The 17,407-nt window shown below is 39.7% G+C and overlaps 1 protein-coding gene across 2 annotated transcripts in view; it reads right to left on the reverse strand.

Annotated features, from left to right (window-relative positions):
- The window catches only part of LOC115225857 (insulin-induced gene 2 protein), a 30,020-nt gene extending 14,249 nt beyond the window's left edge, over positions 1-15,771 (reverse strand). The window contains exon 1 of one of the 2 annotated variants that reach the window (XM_029796849.2): positions 15,549-15,771. The gene's annotated coding sequence lies outside the window, so the exon portion shown is untranslated. The remainder of the gene's footprint in view (positions 1-15,548) is intronic. The other variant, XM_029796848.2, reaches the window with a different exon arrangement.
- Between the last annotated feature and the right edge of the window lie 1,636 nt (positions 15,772-17,407).

A 17,407-nucleotide genomic window follows, 5' to 3' on the forward strand; every position in this document is an offset into this window, starting at 1 on the left:
GAGGGAGAAGAAGAAATGAAAGAAAAAGGGGAGAAAAGGAAGACAACGAAGAGGAAGAAAAAGAGGGAGGAGAAAGAAGAGGAAAGAGGGAGAAGAAGAATGAGAAAGGGAAGGAAAAGAAAAAGAAATATTAAGGGAAAGAGGGAAAAGAAAAAGATGTCAAAGAGAAAGAGGGAGAAGAAGAAATGTAGGACAAAGAGGAAAAAGGGGAAAAAAGGAAGACAATGAAGAGGATGAAAAAGAGGGAGAAGAAGAAAGAATGAAGAGAAAAAAAAAGAAGAATGAAAAAGGGAAGGAAAAGAAAAAGAAATATGAAGAGAATGGGGGAGAAGAATGAAGAGGAAAGAGGAGAAAGAAAAAGGGAGATGACAAAGAGAATGGAAAAGAGAAAGAAGGAGAAGAATGAATGAAAGACAAAGATGAAAGAGAAAGGGAACAGAAGAGGGAGGAAAACAGAAAGAAAGGTGAAGAGAGAAGAAAAAGAAGATGAAGAAGGTGGAAAAAGAGAAAGACAGAGAAGAAAAACGAAGAGGAAGGAAAAATAAGAAAATGCAAAGAGAAAAGAGAGAGAGAAAAAAGGACGAAGAGGATGAAGAAAGCAAAGAGGAGGAGGAGGAGAAGACGGGGAGGCGATCAATAAAACTATATCACGCCACCCGAAATATATCCTCGGCAGAGATTATGAACACAAAACGAGGGGATTAAAGCTGCACTAATTAAGAAGAGTTAAGAAACACACCACCTCGACAAAGTTTAATCCCTCTCACATACCAACCATTATTATTATTATTATTGTTATTATTGTTTTTATGTTCTAAGTTCAAATACGACCGAGGTCAGTTTTGTTGTTTATTCTTTCAGGGTCAATCAAATACAGAAACAGTTGGGCACAGGGATCGATGTTAATCCGACTTGACCCCTTCCCTTAGAAATTGCTGGCCCTGTGCAAAGTTTAGAAAGGATTGTGACTTTGCCTTTCGTACGTCGATAAAATAAGTACCAGTTGCATAATGGGGGAATCAATGTAATCGACTTTCGCTTCCCCCGAAATTGCTGGCCCTGTGCAAAATTTAGAAAGGATTGTAACTTTGCCTTGTGTAGGTTGATAAAATAAGTACCTATTTCTTTACTACCCACAAGGGGCTTAACACAGAGGGGACAAACAAGGACAGACAAACGGATTAAGCCGATTATATCGACTTCAGTGCATAACTGGTACATATTTAACCAACCCCAAAAGGATGAAAAGCAAAGTTGACCTCGGTGGAATTTGAACTCAGAACGTAGCGGCAGGCGAAATACCTATTTCTTTACTACCCACAAGGGGACAGACAAACGGATTAAGTCGATTATATCGACCCCAGTGCGTAACTGGTACTTAATTTATCGACCCCAAAAGGATGAAAGGCAAAGTTGACCTTGGTGGAATTTGAACTCAGAATGTAACGGCAGACGAAATACCTATTTCTTTACTACCCACAAGGGGACAGACAAACGGATTAAGTCGATTATATCGACCCCAGTGCGTAACTGGTACTTAATTTATCGACCCCAAAAGGATGAAAGGCAAAGTTGACCTTGGTGGAATTTGAACTCAGAATGTAACGGCAGACGAAATACCTATTTCTTTACTACCCACAAGGGGACAGACAAACGGATTAAGTCGATTATATCGATCCCAGTGCGTAACTGGTACTTAATTTATCGACCCCGAAAGGATGAAAGGCAAAGTTGACCTTGGTGGAATTTGAACTCAGAATGTAACGGCAGACGAAATACGGTGATCATTTTCGGTTAGGCATAATCTATAACAGCATTTCTCAACCATATCATTTCGGGTCCCCTGTTTCAATTGGACTCTCCAGCTGTATGAAAATTTCCTGACCCCTACCCTGTCAGAAAACAGCTTCTAAGCAACTGGTTGTTTTAATGACGGAAGAAAGAGGGAAATTCCATTAGAAAATGTTTTAATCGATTTTCTTGGTAAGTATGGGGGTTAGGAAAAATTACAAACTGCATTCCAATCTATGCATCTGTCTCCACATGTGTGCCATTTTTCACGCGAATCCACCCAGCCATTTGGCTGTGAACCTCAAGACAAGAAAGAATACAATGATCGCCCATGTCCAAATTATTTGGTTCAAATCAGAATCAAAATTGAACCAATCCTATGACTGGCACCCGGCAGTTGCCAGGACCGCTGGACTGATTCCTGCGCAGGTGGCAAGTGAAGAAACACCATTTCGACCCTGTGCTTGAGGAGATCCATTGAGTCAAGTACACCAACATCAAAATCAATGGAAACTGCAGTTGTGATCCCTGAGACGGTGGCACGTAAAAAGCACCATCTGAACGTGGCCAATGCCAGCGCCGCCTAGACTGGCTTCCGTGCCGGTGGCATGTAAAAAGCATTATCTGAATTATGGCCGATGCCAGCGCCGCCTTGACTGACTTCCATGCCGGTGGCACGTAAAATGCACCAATCCGATCATGGCCATTGCCAGCCTTGCCTGGTACCTGTGCCGGTGGCACGTAAAAAGCACCCACTACACTAACGGAGTGGTTGGCGTTAGGAAGGGCATCCAGCTGTAGAAACACTGCCAGATCTGACTGGAGCCTGGTGCAGCCTCCTGGTTTCCCAGATCCCCGGTCGAACCATCCAACCCATGCAGGCATGGAAAACGGACACTAAACGATGATGATGATGATATGGGTGCTAGGAAAAAATACAACCCGCATGCCAATCTATGCACCCGTCTCTACATGTGTGCCATTTTTCACGCGAATCCACCCAGCCGTTTGGCTGTGAACCTCAAGACAAGAAAGAATATAATGATCACCCATGTCCAACTTATATTCTAGATATGTATGTATATACACACACAAGCACAGCACGTGTGTATAGCCACCAAGCCAACAAGTACTCTTCTATCAGACTGCTAGGTCAGCAAGAAATAGCAGCAAAATCTCTCTTTTTCTAAGATCCTTTCATTAAAAAAATGAGGAAGAACAGGTCAGTAAGTAGTATCAGATGTTCTCACGAAAAGTCAGGGTGATCAAAGCTGGACTGTCTTTGATCCAGTATACTTGTCTGACCAGTGTTCACCAGGTACTAAACAATAGAACACATCTCCTTGTACATATACATCGTCTACTTAGGCATACTAGTAAAGAGTATACCTGTACACCTCACCTCATCTCCATACTTAATTACAACAGGTGGACAGGTGCAACAGTTGTTTGTAGTAGTCATCACCTTGTCAGGTGACACCAATTATTTCTATTGAATAATATTTACTAGCTGGGATATGTATATATGCCTGCATGTGAATGTGTGTGTGTGACACCTGAACTTGCTTTAAATAGCAGCTAAAACCACAAATTAAATTATGGGTCAATTAGGGAGCATCCTTCCAGCATGTTGCTCAATCCCTATGTAATAGCTGCAACAGACCCTAGTCTGATTTGGTTTGGATTCCCTTCCTGACGCTAACCACTTTACAAACTGTGCCAGGTGCTTTCACATGGTACCACATGAATTTTTAGTTGAATAAATCAACTCTAGTACTTATGTGTCTTTAAGGCTGGCACTTGTTCTATCAGTCTCTTTTTGTCAAACTGCTAAGTTACAGGATGTAAACACACCAACACTGGTTGTCAAGTGGCGATGGGGTGGGGAGACAAACACAGACACACATATATGGAGGGTTTCTTTCAGTTTCCATCTACCAAATCCACTCACACGGCTTTGGTTGACCTGAAGCTATAGTAGAAGACATTTGCCGAAGGTTCCACGAAGTGAGACTGAACCTGGAACCATGTGGTTGGGAAGTCAGCTTCTTACCACACAGCCACGCCTGCACCTTATATTTGATTTCTGCAGTAAAAGGGTTAGGGTTGAGTCTCCAATTCCTCATTCAATCAGTAACATTAAACACATCCTAAAATTTGACCAGTGAAATTAGGGAGCAAGCCTCCGGGTCACTACCCATGACCTTGGCATTTAAGATGAAAACTCGCAAAGGGCCCTCAGATGTCGATTTCAAATTTTGGCACAAGGCCAGCAATTTCGGGGGTTAGGGGTAAGTCAACTACATCGACCCCGGTACTCAACTGTTACCTATTTTATCAACCCCAAACGGATAAAAGGGAAAGCCGACCCCGGCAGAATTTGAACTCAAAACATAAAGACAGGCAAAATACTGCTAAGCATTTTTACCTGGCAATGCTGAGTCCGCCAGCTCACCACCTTCAAGGACCCCTCTAATGTTCACCTGAAGTTCCTACCTGTGAATTCCTTCATTTCATTTAACCCTTATGCATTCACATTATTTTGTCAAAAGTAATGCTCGTTTATTTACATTCTTTTAAATTAGTTCTGCATTATTTTGAAATTTTGATGAGGTTACTGTTAATTTCAAGAATGACGCTGTAGGGTTGGTGTGAGAGGCTGGATCTGGCTGCAGAATATTTTGGCCAGATATGGCCGGTTTAAATGCTGAAGGGTTAACTCCAAACACAAAGCTTATTTCTGGTACCTACTTGTTGTCTGGTCATGGGGAATATTACCTTAAATGGAACTGGTAAGCGTTGGCAACAGGAAGGACATCCAGCCGGAGAAAATCTGTCTCAACAAATTTAGTCCGATAAGCAAGGAAAAGTGGACATTAATTTAGTCCGATAAGCAAGGAAAAGTGGACATTAATTTAGTCCGATAAGCAAGGAAAAGTGGACATTAATTTAGTCCGATAAGCAAGGAAAAGTGGACATTAATTTAGTCCGATAAGCAAGGAAAAGTGGACATTAATTTAGTCCGATAAGCAAGGAAAAGTGGACATTAATTTAGTCCGATAAGCAAGGAAAAGTGGACATTAATTTAGTCCGATAAGCAAGGAAAAGTGGACATTAATTTAGTCTGATAAGCAAGGAAAAGTGGACATTAATTTAGTCCGATAAGCAAGGAAAAGTGGACATTAATTTAGTCCAATAAGCAAGGAAAAGTGGACATTAATTTAGTCCGATAAGCAAGGAAAAGTGGACATTAATTTAGTCCAATAAGCAAGGAAAAGTGGACATAATTTAGTCCGATAAGCAAGGAAAAGTGGACATTAATTAGTCCGATAAGCAAGGAAAAGTGGACATTAATTTAGTCCGATAAGCAAGGAAAAGTGGACATTAATTTAGTCCGATAAGCAAGGAAAAGTGGACATTAATTTAGTCCGATAAGCAAGGAAAAGTGGACATTATTTAGTCTGATAAGCAAGGAAAGTGGACATTAATTTAGTCCGATAAGCAAGGAAAAGTGGACATTAATTTAGTCCAATAAGCAAGGAAAAGTGGACATTAATTTAGTCCGATAAGCAAGGAAAAGTGGACATTAATTTAGTCCATAAGCAAGGAAAAGTGGACATTAATTTAGTCCGATAAGCAAGGAAAAGTGGACATTAATTTAGTCCGATAAGCAAGGAAAAGTGGACATTAATTTAGTCCGATAAGCAAGAAAAGTGGACATTAATTTAGTCCGATAAGCAAGGAAAAGTGGACATTAATTTAGTCCGATAAGCAAGGAAAAGTGGACATTAATTTAGTCCGATAAGCAAGGAAAAGTGGACATTAATTTAGTCCGATAAGCAAGGAAAAGTGGACATTAATTTAGTCCGATAAGCAAGGAAAAGTGGACATTAATTTAGTCCGATAAGCAAGGAAAAGTGGACATTAATTTAGTCCGATAAGCAAGGAAAAGTGGACATTAATTTAGTCCATAAGCAAGGAAAAGTGGACATAATTTAGTCCGATAAGCAAGGAAAAGTGGACATTAATTTAGTCCGATAAGCAAGGAAAAGTGGACATTAATTTAGTCCGATAAGCAAGGAAAAGTGGAAATTAATTTAGTCCGATAAGCAAGGAAAAGTGGAAATTAATTTAGTCTGATAAGCAAGGAAAAGTGGAAATTAATTTAGTCCGATAAGCAAGGAAAAGTGGACATTAATTTAGTCCGATAAGCAAGGAAAAGTGGACATTAATTTAGTCCGATAAGCAAGGAAAAGTGGAAATTAATTTAGTCTGATAAGCAAGGAAAAGTGGACATTAATTTAGTCCAATAAGCAAGGAAAAGTGGACATTAATTTAGTCCGATAAGCAAGGAAAAGTGGACATTAATTTAGTCCGATAAGCAAGGAAAAGTGGACATTAATTAGTCCGATAAGCAAGGAAAAGTGGAATTAATTTAGTCCGATAAGCAAGGAAAAGTGGACATTAATTTAGTCTGATAAGCAAGGAAAAGTGGAAATTAATTTAGTCCGATAAGCAAGGAAAAGTGGACATTAATTTAGTCCGATAAGCAAGGAAAAGTGGACATTAATTTAGTCCGATAAGCAAGGAAAAGTGGAAATTAATTTAGTCTGATAAGCAAGGAAAAGTGGACATTAATTTAGTCCAATAAGCAAGGAAAAGTGGACATTAATTTAGTCCGATAAGCAAGGAAAAGTGGACATTAATTTAGTCCGATAAGCAAGGAAAAGTGGACATTAATTTAGTCCGATAAGCAAGGAAAAGTGGACATTAATTTAGTCCGATAAGCAAGGAAAAGTGGAAATTAATTTAGTCTGATAAGCAAGGAAAAGTGGACATTAATTTAGTCCAATAAGCAAGGAAAAGTGGACATTAATGATGATGATGACTCGAAAGTATTCTATGGTCATTTACAGAATCCCAAGAAGCGCTCTCTCTCTCTCAAAAAAAAAAAAAGGTGGGGTGCTAAAAAAATCCAGTAAATCACCAACAACACCCAGTTCAGGTTGTTTTAACTAAATGTGGAAAATCACAAACTATACCAGCCCAACAATTTCTTTAGGACTATCAACATATATACTCTTTTACTTGTTTCAGCCATTTGACTGCGGCCATGCTGGAGCACCGCCTTTAATCAAGCAACTCGACCCCGGGACTTATTCTTTTGTAAGCCTAGTACTTATTCTATCGGTCTCTTTTGCTGAACCGCTAAGTAACGGGGACATAAACACACCAGCATCGGTTGTCAAGCAATGCTATGGGGACGAACACACGCATACACATATACAAATATATACATATATACAACAGGCTTCTTTCAGTTTCCGTCTACCAAATCCACTCACAAGGCTTTGGTTGGCCCGAGGCTATAGTAGAAGACACTTGCCCAAGGTGCCACTCAGTGGGACTGAACCCGGAACCATGTGGGTGGTAAACAAGCTACTTACCACACAGCCACTCCTGTGCCTAATAGTTTCTCTTGAAGGTTCTGTGAAGGTGTGTGGCATCGTAGCCGGGGTGTTATAATCATGATTGCAATATTGTGGTTTCAATTCCCAGACTGGGATGTCTCATGTCCTTGAGCAAGACACTTCATTTCATGTTGCTCCAGTCCACTCAGCCGTCAAAAATGAGTAACCCTGCGACGGATTTGCGTCCCGTCCAGAGGGAGGGGGGAATATATACACCATGGAAACTGACCTTTAGGAGTTAGCATTACCCGAAAAAGTAACCTTATTTCAAGTGCAGAGGCTGACCGTACTGACCGACTGACCCAACTACATCATCACTTAACGTCCATTTTCCATGCTGGCATCGGTTGGATGGTTTGACAGGAATCGGCAAACCAAAGGTCCACATCAAGGTCCCGTGTCTGTTCTGGTATGGTTTCTACGGTTGGATGCCTGTTCAAACACCAACCCCTTTACAGAGTGAACTGGGTGCTTTTTACATGGTACCGGCATTTGTGAGATGACCAAGTAACTTGCAAGACAAGACCCCTTCCGATGAGGTGGGGAGGAGCCATATTGAAGGAAGTGGGTTTGTGCTAGGCGATGAGAGGCAGATGTATGAGGGACAGGAACAGGTGATGACTTGCTGTAGAGGAGATACATGATGACCTCTGGAAAAGGTGTCAGAGCATGACCTCAAATTAGAAGTGAACGAATAAAGAGAAGTGTTATGGGTCACGTAAAAAGCACCATCCGATTGTGGCTGTTGCCAGCCTCGCCTGGCCACTGTGCTGATGGCACGTAAAAAGCACCATCCGACCGTGGTCATTTGCCAGCCTGGCCTGGCCCCCGTAAAAAGCACCGTCCGATCGTGGCCATAGCCAGCGCCACCCTGACTAACTTCCGTGCCGGTGGCACATAAAAAGCACTCAATACACTCACAGAGTGGTTGGCGTTAGGAAGGGCATCCAGCTGTAGAAACACTGCCAGATCAGACTGGAGCCTGGTGCAGCCTTCTGGCTTCCCAGACCCCAGTTGAACCGTCCAACCCATGCTAGCATGGAAAGCGGACACTAAATGATGATGATGATGATGTAAGTGATGTGCCTAAACCAGAAACATATTTATTCCAAAGTCTTTACCTTCTTCAACTATCTCAGATCATTTCATATTTTTCATAACTGTCGCCCTTCATCATGTCAATAACCAGTACAGTTTCCTCACTTGTACACAACCAAGTTTTTGTCTCTCTCTCTCTCTCTAACATTACATTCCTACAACCTAACATTACACTCTCAGTGTAATATGCTCACATCCTTCCCTATTTCCTGTTTTCAAAGGCTGTGCTTTGTCACCATGCAACACTGCACTTCGTACAGGAGCCAACACAATCTACTGTTCATTCAGAAAAAAAAAAAAAAAAAAAAAATAGTAATAATAATATTAATAAACAACTGTTGCCAGCAGAGATAATAACTCATTGAACTTTTACCATCCTGTTCTAGTTCTGGTTGCTAAGCTTTCAGAGCACTTTTCCACTGCTAATTAGGTCACCTAACTAATAGAAGCTATCACCTATTTCCAAAGAATTTTCAGAGGCGCCAAAACATCTGCCACACACATACCCTTCCTCCTCTCGGCCTGCAGGTGATCCCACCTCATCAATTACATCTCCAAAGCTAACACTGCATACATCATCATCGTTTAATGTCCATGCTGGCAAGCCAAGTGACTGAACCAGACTCCTGTCTGATTTCACATGGTTTCTATGGATTGACGTCCTTCAGGGGGCTGCAGCAGACCCCTATCTGATTTTGCATGGTTTCTATGGATTGATGCCCTTCAGGTGGCTTCACCAGACTCCTCTCTGATTTCGCATGGTTTCTACGGATTGACGCCCTTCCTAATGCCAACCACTTTACAGAGTGTGCTTCATGCTTTTAAATGGTGCCATTGCTATGAGTGCTTTACACAACCAAAAGGACCAGCCCTTAACACTTCTGCTGCAGGGCATGGGTCTTCTCGAGTAAGGCCAGGCGCCAGGTGTCTCGGTCTTTTGTCATACACTTACAATTTCTGGGGAGAGACTGATATGCATGGGCGACTACTAGTCTTTTATTAACAACCTTGCCCGGATTTGTGCCTCAGAGGGGAACTTTCTAGGTGCCATCCCATGGTCATTCATGACTGAAGGGGGTCTTTATATTATTCACTTTTTTGTGTTTTAATAAGCATTGAATTCCTTGGTCCATGGAAAAAAATTGTCTTTTATGAAATCAGTTCTTGATGCACAAAAAAAAGTTGGGGATCTGCTGAAGTAGACTCAAAAGGGACCAGCTATTGATGTCAGCTGTGGAAGATCTGTTGAGGCAAGCGAAGTCGAAATCGAAATTGAACCAATCCTATGACTGGCACCCGACAGTTGCCAGGACCGCTGGACTGACTCCTGTGCAGGTGGCAAGTAAAGAAACACCGTTTTCACCCTGTGCTTGAGGAGATCCATTGAGTCAAGTACACCAACATCAAAATCAATGGAAACTGCAGTTGTAAAAAGCACCATCCGAACGCGGCTGATGCTAGCGCCGCCTAGACTGGCTTCCGTGCTGGTGGCACGTAAAAAGCACCAATCCGATCGTGGCTACTGCCAGCCTCGCCTGGCATCTGTGCCGGTGGCACGTAAAAAGCACCCACTATACTCACGGAGTGGTTGGCGTTAGGAAGGGCATCCAGCCGTAGAAACATTGCCAGATCAGACTGGGCCTGGTGCAGCCTTCTGGCTTCCCAGACCCCAGTTGAACCGTCCAACCCATGCTAGCATGGAAAGTGGACGTTAAACGATGATGATGATGGGGGCCTGTGCTGAGCATTCTCACAGAGAGGGGTCTCATTTAGGGATTGTTGTGGCAGTATAGTTATTTACCATTGCAAGGACAAAGGGGACATGTAAAAAGAATTAGTTACAGAGGCACCAGGCTGATGATGTAACAGAAAGAGTTAAAATGCAACTGATCCTTGTGCGAGGACAGGGTAACCCTGATGCCCCCGTCACCATTCCTAGTAAAGTGTTCTTAGCTTTGGAACAATCCCTGTGATTAGCCTTCTGTGACTGGTGAAAGTCTTTGACGAGGTTTCAGTGAATGGGTTGTAGGAGGGATGCAATCTGTGTACAGATGTTGTCAGCTTGGTGAGAGTTGACAGATTCAGCAAAGGAATTAGTATGCAAGTTGGTGACAGTCAATAAAACAGAAATAAAATTTAGAAGTCTCCGTGCCGGTGGCACATAAAAATCACCATCCGATCATGGCCATTTGCCAGCCTCGTCTGACCTCCATCCGATCGTGACCATTGCCAGCCTCGTCTGGCACGTAAAAAGCACCGACTACACTCACGGAGTGGTTGGCGTTAGGAAGGGCATCCAGCCGTAGAAACATTGCCAGATCAGACTGGGCTTGGTGTAGCCTCCTGGCTTCCCAGACCCCAGTTGCACTGTCCAACCCATGCTAGCATGGAAAGCGGACACTAAACGATGATGATCTTCCTGTGTGGCCCACTGGTTGGGGAACCCTGGCTAACTTATTTTGTAAGCCCAGTACTTATTCTATCGGTCTCTTTTGCCGAACCGCCAAGTAATGGAGACATAAACACACCAGCATCAGTTATCAAGCAATGCTAGTGGGACAAACACAGACACACAAACATACACACACACATGCATATATATATATATATATACATATATATACGACGGGCTTCTTTCAGTTTCCGTCTACCAAATCCACTCACAAGGCTTTGGTTGGCCCAAGGCTGTAGTAGAAGATACTTATCCAAGGTGCCACGCAGTGGGACTGAACCCGGAACCATGTGGTTGGTAAACAAGCTACTTACCACACTGCTCATTATTGTTGATATTCTTTTCTATTCTAGGCACAAGGCCCGAAATTTTGGGGGAGGGGAGCAGTCGATTAGATCAACCTCAACATATATATACCCTCGACAACTGTTGGTTTGTTTACATCCCCATAACTTAGTTCTTCAGTAAATGGACACTAACAGAATAGGTACCAAGGTAAAGGGAGAGAGAGAGAGCGATAATTAAGTACAGGGGTCAATCTGTTTGATGGAAGCCCTTTCAAGGTATGTCCATCCCAGCATGGCTGCTGTCCAATGATTGAAACAAGTGAAAGACACAAAAAATATTATATCAATCCATCTGCTATGTCCACCTTCTACCTGGCTGGCAAACGACTCCCAAACAATCTCAGATTTCGTGTATGACTAATAGGAAATCTCCTAGTCGTCCTGTGTGTTAAAGATCTTTATTCTCTGCCCACTCAGTCTCAAAATAAACATGACCCAATCTAGCAGAGAAATTTTCCAATTTCCATTCTTTCCTTCTTCCTCGACCTGGTTCTCAACAGGGGTCCGCATAAGATCTTGTTATTAAAATCCGTGTCAAATAACCAGGTTATACTTATACAATACACAAAATATGGATTTTTTCGGTTTGAACGGCAGTTTTTAACATAATTTCCACGTAACTAAACACTTTTAAACTTCGTATACTGGTAGAATGTGTTTATAAAACATCTTTTTCTCTTGGCTTTATTGAGAAGATTCTATGGTTTGTAAGATATTTGTTGTTGTTTTTTTCCTTCAATTTCTGCAATTTCAACCAATCAATGACGTCCATTGAGGTATAAAAAAAACATTCTGTGCCGTATGAATATGTCCCTCGTTTAAGAAACAGATTGGGTTTATTTAGATTTGTGAAGAAAAAAAGATACCCTTTCCCCCACCCCTAACCGTAAAACAGACTGAAATGCAATAGATCGATTCTAGGGTCATAATTATGGGTGACAATTTCATAAGACACTGCTAGAAAAAACTACCGTTCAAACCGAAAAGATCCAAAAATATTTTTCACAATTCTTTATAGAATTCCTAATCGTATCTAACAATCGTCGAATGGCTATGTGAGTCAATCTAAATAAAACAGGAATCACCAAGAGTGGCTGTGTGGTAAGTAGCTTGCTAACCAACCACATGGTTCCGGGTTCAGTCCCACTGCGTGGCATCTTGGGCAAGTGTCTTCTGCTATAACCTCAGGCCAACCAAAGCCTTGTGAGTGGATTTGGTAGACGGAAACTGAAAGAAGCCCGTCGTATATATGTATATATATGTAAGTGTGTGTGTATATGTTTGTCCCCCTAGCATTGCTTGACAACCGATGCTGGTGTGTTTACGTCGTCCCCGTTACTTAGCGGTTCGGCAAAAAGAGACCGATAGAATAAGTACTGGGCTTACAAAAGAATAAGTCCCCGGGTCGATTTGCTCGACTAAAGGCGGTGCTCCAGCATGACCGCAGTCAAATAACTGAAACAAGTAAAAGAGTAAAGAGAGTCTATAGGCAAAAAGGGCCGAAAAACCACTGCTTCAGACCGTCTTCTGGTTTTGCTTCAGGCTTGCTTAGCTCTTAATCCTCATGTCACATCGAGGACAGTGTTTCTATGTATACCTATTTCTCAGAAAAGAGGAAGTCTGCCTTGTGTATTTAGCCCAGTTTGTAGGTAATCAGGTGAGTAACCAGTTTCCTGAAGTGAGTTCGGCAAAGAATTTGCATCACATAACGCCAAGACCCTTCATCCGTCTTTATTCTTTGTCCCTTTTCACATTTTCACCAGCGTTGTATACACATTTATATACATAATATATATTTCTTTACTGCCCACAAGGGGCTAAACATAGAGGGGACAAACAAGGACAAACAGACAACGGGATTAAGTCGATTACATCGACCCCAGAGCGAAATTGGTGCTTTATTTATCGACCCCGAAAGGATGAAAGGCAAAGTCGAGGTCGAGTTTGCCTTTCATCCTTTCGGGGTCGATAAATTAAGTACCAGTTGCGTACTAGGATCGATCTAATCGACTGGCCCCCGCTCCCAAAAAATTTCGGGCCTTCTGCCTAGAGCAGGAAAGAATATATATAATCGTAAAATGTGGCACAAGAGGGGTCAATGAAGGGCCATTCGGCTAACAGGTGAAAACACAAAGGATGTACCCTACCACACGTAGATTAGATAGAAGATAGATAGATAGATAGAGAGAGAGAGATAGATAGATAGATCGACAGATGGATAGATAGATAAATAGATAGAAAGATAGCTAAAAAAGGAAGGGGTCTATTATGTACTTTTCATATGCCAACATGCAGGTGTATATAGCTACCAATGTGTATATAAACACACCATATTTTCTGATACACAAAGCACGAAATTTAATGCAGAACTACAGGTCAACATAATGAAGGGAATTGCATGTATACACATATTATACACGCACATACATATATGTATATAAAATATATACACCTATGTATAAGCCCCCCCTCCCCACATCACCATATATTATATACACACACATATATATATAAATTCTTCTATTTACATAATATCGAGGTCTCTTTCATTCTTTTGTTGTCTTACCATTTTTATCAATATACATATAATATATATATATATACAGTAAACACACATCTATATACACACTCACCTGTGGTGTGTATATATCAACTCTGTATACATCGACATCGTGGTGTTCCAATTTATGACCCCCCACATGACCAAAAGAGGCTTTTATTGCCAAGAATAGCAGAATGGTTCTTCAGTCTTTGTAGACTGAAGCAAATTTAGGTTACATGGACTATACAAGACTATATATATATATAAATATATAGGGCAGCGCGCGTATGACCTGGATCAAAGGATCGAATTTCACTGGTGCCAGTTCTTGGGAAATGGCGCGGTTAGTCAAAGAAGCCTTATTCTAAAGATATAAAAATTGAGGCGATCTTTCGGTACTTGAAACGAAGGATGGCCAAAATTAAATATATTTGTAGATGCAACACATGAGATTATAACATCTGTATATTATATCGATTGTACATTGCTCATGGACTAATTTACATGTTTAATTAAGCTCCGATCCTATTGTGACATTAACCTTCGTGCGTGTGTATATAAGGTTTGGCATTGCATATTTGTATATACAGCAATAATGTTAAATACATACACACACATTATATATATATATATATATATATATATATATATATATATATATATAATATATATATGTATGTATATGACACATCCATATGTATGCAATCACAAATATACACGCACTTTGGTGTTTGATATACCTGTAGGAGTTATATGGGGGTGTTTAAACCAGAATTCTGCCTATATATATGTGTATATATACATACATGTATACATATATATATATATATATAGCGTATATATATATATATATACATACATATATATGGCGTATATAAATATATATACGTATCACACACATATGCATCCATAATTTTACAATCATACGCACTTAGATACACATATCCATGAACGAATGTATATATATATATACATATACACACATTATAATGTATATATATACACACATTATAATGTATATATATATACACACATTATAATGTATATATATATACACACATTATAATGTATATATATATACACACATTATAATGTATATATATATATACACACATTATAATGTATATATATATATATATAGATATACACACATTATAATGTATATATATATATATATGTATATACATACATGTATATATATATATATACATATATATGTCTATATATACGTGTGTATATATGTATATAATATATACATATATATATTATATCGAAAGATCGCCATACATATACACATATATACCCATAAATATTTCTTTTAATTGTTTCAGTCATAGAACTGCGACCAAGCTGGAGCACCGCCTTGAAGGGTTTAGCAGAACGAATCTACCCCAGTTCTTATATACATACATATATATATATATATATAATATATATATATATATATATATATGTGTGCTCCAGCATGGCCGAGTGATTGGCCTGAAGCATATAAAAGAATACAAGAATAATATACAGGGCGATCTTTCGGTATACGCATGCATGAATATATATATATATAATGCATTATATTATCTGTAGCATTTATATTGAGGGTTCGATCTCTAGGGATCGACTTTGGTTCATTCTTCCTCGTGGGGTCCATAAAATACTAAACCCATAATAAAATATTAATAATAGATGCAACTTAATCCGTAAATGCTGGAATGGTAATCGCAGACTTAAGATTTAAGTTTGAATGGGGGAAGAAAATACAAAAAAAATTAAGAACAGGTAAGAAAGAGAGAGAAAGAGATTTCTTAATTAAGAAAGACAGGTGCGCGAAAGAAAGAGGTAATTAAACTCACCTTTTTCGTTGTTTGTGGAGGAATTGGCGGATTAAGAGATGATCTAGGATGTCTCCTGAAGACTTCTGGTGGATAAGGTGAAGAAATATAATCGACGATGTGGACAGAACCGAAGAATTTTGGAAGGAACGACTCGATGCCACAACGACATTAATAGATACAAAACAGCCACACTCACTCTCACTCTCTCTCTTCCTCCGCGCCTCTTTCTGTGTCTATCTAATGTAATATTCGCTCCCTCCGTCACTGAGTCTCTATGTTTCGCTCTCCCTCCTACCCTCTCGATATATCTCTATGCGTCTCTCTCTATCTGTTCCTGTGTCTATTTAATCTAATATTCACTCCCTCTCTCACTGAGTCTCTATATTTCGCTCTTTCTCCTACTCTCTCAATATATCTCTTTGCGTCTCTCTCTAATGTTCACTCACTCCCTCACCGAGTCTCTATATTTCGCTCTCCCTCCTACTCTCTCAGTCTATCTCTTTGCGTCTCTCTATCTGTTCATGTGTCTATTTAATCTAATATTTACTCACTCCCTCACTGAGTCTCTATATTTCGCTCTCACTCCTACTCTCTCAATCTATCTCTTTACGTTTCTCTGTATCTGTTCCTGTATCTATTTAATCTAATATTCTTTCACTCTCTCACTGATTCTTTATATTTCTCTTTCTCACTCTCTGTCGCTCTCTTTTATAGGAGTAGTAGGTTGAGTAAATAATATAAAGGCAAGGAGTAAGGGAGAGAGAGAACGTGTATAAACTAAACGGAGTGAGTAAACTGTATAATAGACGAAAGATAAATAGTATGAGGGAGCGAGTGAGAGACGGAGAGAGTGAGAAAGAAAGTAAGAGCGTGTCTATATAGAGAGTGAGTAAACAATAGAATAGATACAAGATAAAGAGCAAGAGAGAAGGATGAAAGGGATAGTATATGTATAATAAAGGGAGGGAGAAAGAGAAACGAGAGAGAGAAAAGAGTGTGAAAGTGAGGAAGGGGAGGAAGGCAGCCGATCACCAGATTTTTCACGTCGTGCCACAAAAGCCACGGCTGAAGGACTCAGCCGACAAGTTTCAGCCAATCAGAGAGCTTCGCTGGAAGACGATGTCACGCCACCCCACCCGCACTCGTACGTTACAAGGGCGGAGAGGTCAGAGTTGAAAGTTGAAGCAAAAAACAACCCAGAGGTTACGGTGTCACCGTGTTACTCATAATTAAATAAATAAATTAATTAATAAATAAATATTCGTTTATTGCTTTTTAAAAATTAATTCGATGCTGGAGAAATATGTCGATCGAAAAAGATCCAAAGTGAAAATAGAACTTTTAAAGGCGACGCGAAGCATTATATATACATGCGTATATATATATATATACGCATACACATGCAAATATATATATATATATATATATACACATACGCATATACATATATCTACATATATATATACATACATACATTTATACGTATATACGTACATCTTACCTGTTGGTGAAGGCGACTATATATCAACGCATGCATGCATATATATATATATATATATATATATATATATATATTACGGCTTTATTTTATTTTATTATATATATATATTTTAGATTCCCGAATTTATTTTGTAATATACTTTATTTTTGCCCCTCCCCACCCCTTCCATCACTCCCGCCAAATTAATGCCAATCTTTTTACCTTTATTTTTCGTTGAAAAGTAAGAAAACGAAATAAAAAAAATTTTAATTAAAATACTTTATTATTTCTATTTGATTTCTTTCAAAATATTTGTTTAATAAATTCTTAAATATATAAATAAATAAATAGATGCTAAAAGCGGAAGTAGTGATAAGGAGAAAAAAAGACGAAAATC

This window comes from Octopus sinensis, linkage group LG28 (genome assembly GCF_006345805.1).
Source record: "Octopus sinensis linkage group LG28, ASM634580v1, whole genome shotgun sequence".
Lineage (NCBI taxonomy): Eukaryota > Metazoa > Mollusca > Cephalopoda > Octopoda > Octopodidae > Octopus > Octopus sinensis.